This window comes from Bos grunniens, chromosome 7 (assembly GCF_055505025.1).
Source record: "Bos grunniens cultivar Pamir isolate PY7600 chromosome 7, Bosgru_T2T1.0, whole genome shotgun sequence".
NCBI lineage: Eukaryota > Metazoa > Chordata > Mammalia > Artiodactyla > Bovidae > Bos > Bos grunniens.
The window spans coordinates 14,275,756-14,281,962 of NC_141171.1; the positions used below are offsets into that span (position 1 = coordinate 14,275,756).

General features: G+C 40.6%; 1 pseudogene; it reads right to left on the reverse strand.

Annotated features, from left to right (window-relative positions):
- Positions 1 to 2,516: 2,516 nt before the first annotated feature.
- On the reverse strand, positions 2,517 to 3,686 carry LOC147368535 (large ribosomal subunit protein uL30-like; annotated as a pseudogene).
- Between the last annotated feature and the right edge of the window lie 2,521 nt (positions 3,687 to 6,207).

Here is a 6,207-nt window from a genome sequence, read left to right on the forward strand (position 1 = left end):
GATTATTGTGGGATCCTATCATTATATTCACTGCATGATTGAATCATGTTATAGCTATAGACTCTCTTTATTTCTTTTTTTTTAGTTAGTTTATTTTAATTGGAAGCTAATTACAATATTGCAGTGGCTTTCGCCATACATCGACATGAATCAGCCACAGGTGTACACGTGTCCCCCATCCTGAACACCCCTCCCAGCTTCCTCCCCATCCCATCCTTCAGGGTCATCCCAGTGCACCGGCCTTGAGTGCCCTGTCTCATGCATCAAACCTGGACTGGTGATCTATTTCATATATGGTAACATACACGTTTCAATGCTATTCTTTCAAATCATCCCACCCTCGCCTTCTCCCACAGAGTCCAAAAGCCTATTCTTTATCTCTGTGTCTGTTTTGCTGTCTCGCATATAGGGTTATCGTTACCATCTTTCTAAATTCCATACATATGCGTTAGTATACTGTACTGATGTTTTTCTTTCCGGCTTACTTCTCTCTGTATAATAGGCTCCAGTTTCATCCACCTCATTAGAATTGATTCAAATGCACTCTTTTTAATAGCTGAGTAATATTCCATTGTGTATTTGTACCACAGCTTCCTTATCCATTCATCTGCTGATGGACATCTAGGTTGGTTCCATGTCCTAGCTATTTGTAAACAGTGCTGCAATGAACATTGGGGTACATGTGTCTCTTTCAATTCTGGTTTCCTCAGTGTGTATGCCTAGCAGTGGGATTGCTGGGTCATATTGCTGGACCCAGACATCCTGGAGACATGTAAAAATCCTTAACAATTAAAATCTTCAATCCTTAGGGAGGGGATATAGGTACATACATACCTGATTCACAATGTTGTACAGCAGAAACTCACACAAAATTGTAAAGCTACTATACTCCAATTAAAAAATAAATTTTAAAAATCTGCAATTCTTTCCAAAATTCATGTCTATTGTCCACAGAACTGTTGTATCTTTCATATCTGCTTATGCATGTTGTGTGTAACATCCATGTAACTGGTCCTCAACTTTGGTTTCATATTGGACTCACCTGGGAGTCTTTTAAAAATATTGGTGACAGCTTCTCAACATAGATTATGATTTAATTAGACTGAGTTGCATTCTTAGCATAGGATTTTAAAATTATCCCAGTTGATTTTCATGCTGAGTTTGGGAACTAATGATATAATCACATTTTGTTCAAAGACTGTTGTTGTTGTTCAGTCACTCAATCATGTCCAACCCTTTGTGACCCCATGGACTGCAGCACACCAGGCCTCCCTGTCCTTCACCATCACCCAGAGCTTGCTCAAACTCATATCCATTGAGTTGGTGATGTCATCCAATCATCTCATCCTTTGTCATCCCCTTCTCCTCCTCCCTTCAATCTTTCCCAGAATCAGGGTCTTTTCCAATGAGTTGGCTCTTCAGAGCTTCAGCTTCAGCATCAGGCCTACCAATGGATATTCAGAGTTGATTTCTTTTAGGATTGATTGGTTTGATCTCCTTGCTGTCCAAGGGACTCTCAAGAGTCTTCTCCAACACCACAATTGAAAAGCATCAACTCCTGGGCACTCAGCCTTCTTTATGGTCCAACTCTCACATCCATACAAGACTACTGGAAAAACCAGAGCTTGGACTATACAGACCTTTGTCAGCAAAGTAATGTCTCTGTTTTTTAATATAGCAGAGGTTTATCATAGCTTTTCTTCCAAGGAGCAAGCATTTTTCAATTTCACAGCTGCAGTCACCATCTGCAGTGATTTTGGAGCCCAAGAAAATAAAGTCTGACTGGTAGGTTTGGATCCTTTAGTGTTCATGAGCAGATGCTGAAGTTATTAAAGTCATACTAGCTCACAAGAAGGATGATCTGAGAAAGTTTACCTTAGAAACAGGCCATGTTATGTTCCCCGACATTCCTGATATTTCTTTACATATATTTGCTTTCCATACCATAAAACCTGTTGCTTGTGCTCATTAATAAGATATTGTCACCTTGCTCTGAATTCAGCCTTCTGTACTTTACTTAAGCAAAGGTTAACTCTTTTCTTTACTAGTAATAGGATCTTTGTGTTTTTATTGTTTAGTCACTAAGTCGTGTCTGACTTTTGTGACCCAAGAGTCTGCTAGGCCCCTCTGTCCATGGGATTTCCCAGGCAAGAATACTGGAGTGAGTTGCCATCTCCTCCTCCAGGGGATCTCCCCAATCCAGGGATCAAATCAACATCTCTTATGTCTCCCACAAATCCTCTTTTGAGTACAGTTGACCGTTGAATATGGGTATGAACTGTACAGGTCCAGTTATTCAGACTACAACACTACACATCTGGCTGGTTGAATCTGAGAATACAAAATCACTTATATGAAGGGTTGAATGCAATAATACATGGATTTTCTCCTGCTCAAGGTCAGTGCCCCTCCCTGCAGCATTGTTCAAGGGTCAACTGCAGTAACACACGTTAAAAGTGTGAATTCTGAATCCAGGCAGATTTTAGCTGCTAGTTGTGACTTTGGGAAAACTCAGTTTCTCTGCCTCAATCTCCCCATCTATGAAATGTGGATAATGACAGCATCTATCTCAAAGGTTGTTTTTTTTTTTTTTTAAATTTGTTTCAATTGTTTATTAACTGAGGAGATTATAAAAATAATCCTGGTAGATACCTTAATTCATCCTTCTAATAAGCCTGTTGATCTGGTCTTCCCTGTCGCCAGCATCTCCACCTTCTACAAAATGACTGGTCTTATTCTTCATTCCACCTCGTGGAGAAGACAATTTAAAGGGCCACAGGAAATTGTTTGCTTCTTTGAAATGTTTTCTAATGGTATAGATCTCATGAATCAAATCCTCCATGCAGAAGATGCCATATTTCCCAAGAGATCGAGCAATCAACACGTTACCTGTCAGGGCAATTTGCTTCTTGCTGATTTTTCCATAACCATGTTTGTATTTCAATTCATTTACGGACTTCAGATTTGGGTACCCCCATGCAATGTATCAGAGAAGGCAATGGCATCCCACTCCAGGACTCTTGCCTGGAAAATCCCATGGACGGAGGTGCCTGGAAGGCTGCAGTCCATGGGTCGCTGAGGGTCGGACACGACTGAGCAACTTCACTTTCACTTTTCACTTTCATGCACTGGAGAAGGAAATGGCAACCCACTCCAGTGTTCTTGCCTGGAGAATCCCAGGGACGGGGCATCCTGGTGGGCTGCCGTCTATGGGGTCGCATAGAGTCAGACACGACTGAAGTGACTCAGCAGCAGCATGCAATGTATGACTCCACAATTCTCAGCATGTTAACTGAAGCCCTGTTGAGCTTCACAAAGGTGCCATTGAAGATCTGCCGGAGGCAAAGGAGCTGTAGCACCTTTCGAACATTTGGGCTCACGTCGTTGACACCTCTGATCCTGACGACAAATGCCAATTTGGGTTCTGCAGGTACATAGAAGTTGCCAGCTTTTTGTTCCATCCTAGCCATTCAAATTTCAGTTCTGTACATCTGTATGTATTCCTTGTGGTAATGCTTAGCTTTTTCATAGATAAGCTTCCTCCTTGCCTTTTGAAGCATCTCTTGGGCAAACTTCTGTCTCAGGTGCTTGATCTTAAGCTCTGTGAAATTCTTTTGCTTTTTCTTAAGGGTTTCAGGCACAGTAGGAACCTTCTTTATTTTTTTTCTCTTCTGAACACTTCATGGTTCCAGCTGGAAAAGAGCTATCTCAAAACTTTTGTGTGTGAAGAGTTAAATGCGTTAGAGCTATAAAGTGTTCACAGTTCCCTGCACAGAGTAACAAACAGTTCAATAAACCATAACTATTTCAGTTGAATCAAACTATTAATATGCATATATTGCTAACAATGAGCTGTATGTATTGGTCTCATTTTTTTTTAATTGGAGTATAGTTGCTTTACAATGTTGTATTAGTTTTACTGTACAGAAAAATGAATCAGTTATACATGTACATACTTCCTTCCCATTCAGGTCATCACAGTGCATTAAGTAGAGTTCCCTGTGCCATACAGTAGGTTATCTATTTTATACACAGTATAAGTAGTATATATGTGTCAATATCAGTCTCCCAATTCCTCCCACTCCACCGTTTCCCCTTGGTACACATATATTTGTTCTCTACACCTGTGTCTCTATTTCTGCTTTCCAAATATCATCTGTACTATTTTTCTAGGTTTCACATATATGAATTAATATACAATATTTGCTTTTCTCTGACTTACTTCACTCTGTATGACATTCTCTAGGTCCATCAATGAATATTGGGGTGCATGTGTCTTTTTTAGTTAGGTCTTATACTTTTTTTATTAATTGGAAAATATTTTATTTTATTGTTTTTAATTTTTTTTGTTTTTAAACTTTACAAAATTGTATTCGTTTTGCCAAATATCGAAATGAATCTGCCACAGATATACATGCGTTCCCCATCCTGAACCCTCCTCCCTCCTCCCTCCCCATACCATCCCTCTGGGTCGTCCCAGTGCACCAGCCCCAAGCATCCAGTATCGTGCATCGAACCTGGACTGGCAACTCGTTTCATACATGATATTATACATGTTTCAATGCCATTCTCCCAAATCTTCCCACCTTCTCCCTCTCCAACAGAGTCCATAAGACTGTTCTATATACATCAGTGTCTCTTTTGCTGTCTCGTACACAGGGTTATTGTTACCATCTTTCTAAATTCCATATATATGTGTTAGTATACTGTATTGGTATTTTTCTTTCTGGCTTACTTCACTCTGTATAATAGGCTCCAGTTTCATCTACCTCATTAGAACTGATTCAAATGTATTCTTTTTAATGGCTGAGTAATACTCCATTGTGTATATGTACCACAGCTTTCTTATCCATTCATCTGCTGATGGACATCTAGGTTGCTTCCATGTCCTGGCGGATTCTTTCCTTCCCTTGTAACCACACTCCTTCCATAAGATAAGGAATTCATATTCTGTGGAAAATTGAAAAGATATCTGGAGCTTGCCTAGAAGATGCCAAGTGAAGGTCACTCCAGAATGCTGTCTCAGCCTCAGCTGAACCTAGCAGTTCCTTGTCTAACCACAAATAAGCCTGCTTTCTCTAACTGGTTCCTCAAAATTCTTTGGTCACTGGAGGCAATATAGTGTAGTTATAAACATCATGCATTCTGAATTCAGACATAGTTTCACTATATGCATAACATTGGCCAATTATTTGAGTTCATGTGTGCTGTTTCACTATTTGTGTCAAGTGGATAAGTATCTGCCTCATAACTTTTTGTGACAATCAAAAAGATTAATATATAGAAATATCTTGAGTATTAAGATAGTGAATGACACAGAAATTCATGAAATATTAAATATTATTTTTCTCTTACCTCTTACCTCTTATCATAAAACCAAATAAGCCCCTTCTCTTCAAAGCCTTCTCTGAAACAAATTTGTCTTCTAAACTTCTCCACTGGAGAAGGCAATGGCACCCCACTCCAGTACTCTTGCCTGGAAAATCCCATGGATGGCAGAGCCTGGTGGGCTGCAGTCCATGGGGTCGCGAAGAGTCGGACACGACTGAGCGACTTTACTTTCACTTTTCACTTTCATGCATTGGAGAAGGAAATGGCAACCCACTCCAGTGTTCTTGCCTGGAGAATCCTAGGGACGGGGGAGCCTGGTAAGCTGCTGTCTATGGGGTCGCACAGAGTTGGACACGACTGAAGCGACTTAGCAGCAGCAGCAGCAGCAGCAGCAAACTTCTCCACGGTATGGGACAGAGACTGTATGGCCCCATAGCATGTGACATCTTAGTTCCAATGGTCTTAGTTCCCTGACCAGGGATCAAACCTACATCCCCAGCATTGGAGGCACAATCTTAACCACTGGACCACCAGGGAAGTCCCTGAGAAGGAAGTGTTTCTGATAGCACAGAAAGGATGCAGTCCCACCCCAGCCCACTGCAGTAGCACTTCCTATGTGCCTTTCTGATACACTAAACTAAGGATCAGAAAGCTTAAATGACTTTTTTCTAAGGTCACAGAAGTAATGAGTTGAAAAGTGAAGACTAGAAATCAGGTGTCTTGGTTCCCAGACCAGTTGTCTTTCCATTCCAACAAGGAAACCCTGTGATCTTATGACAATGGGCACATAAAGGTGTTTCTCTGCATACATCTCAAATGCATCACAACTGATAATGTTAATAGTAGAATATTCTGATGGGATGGTTCTATAAGCAA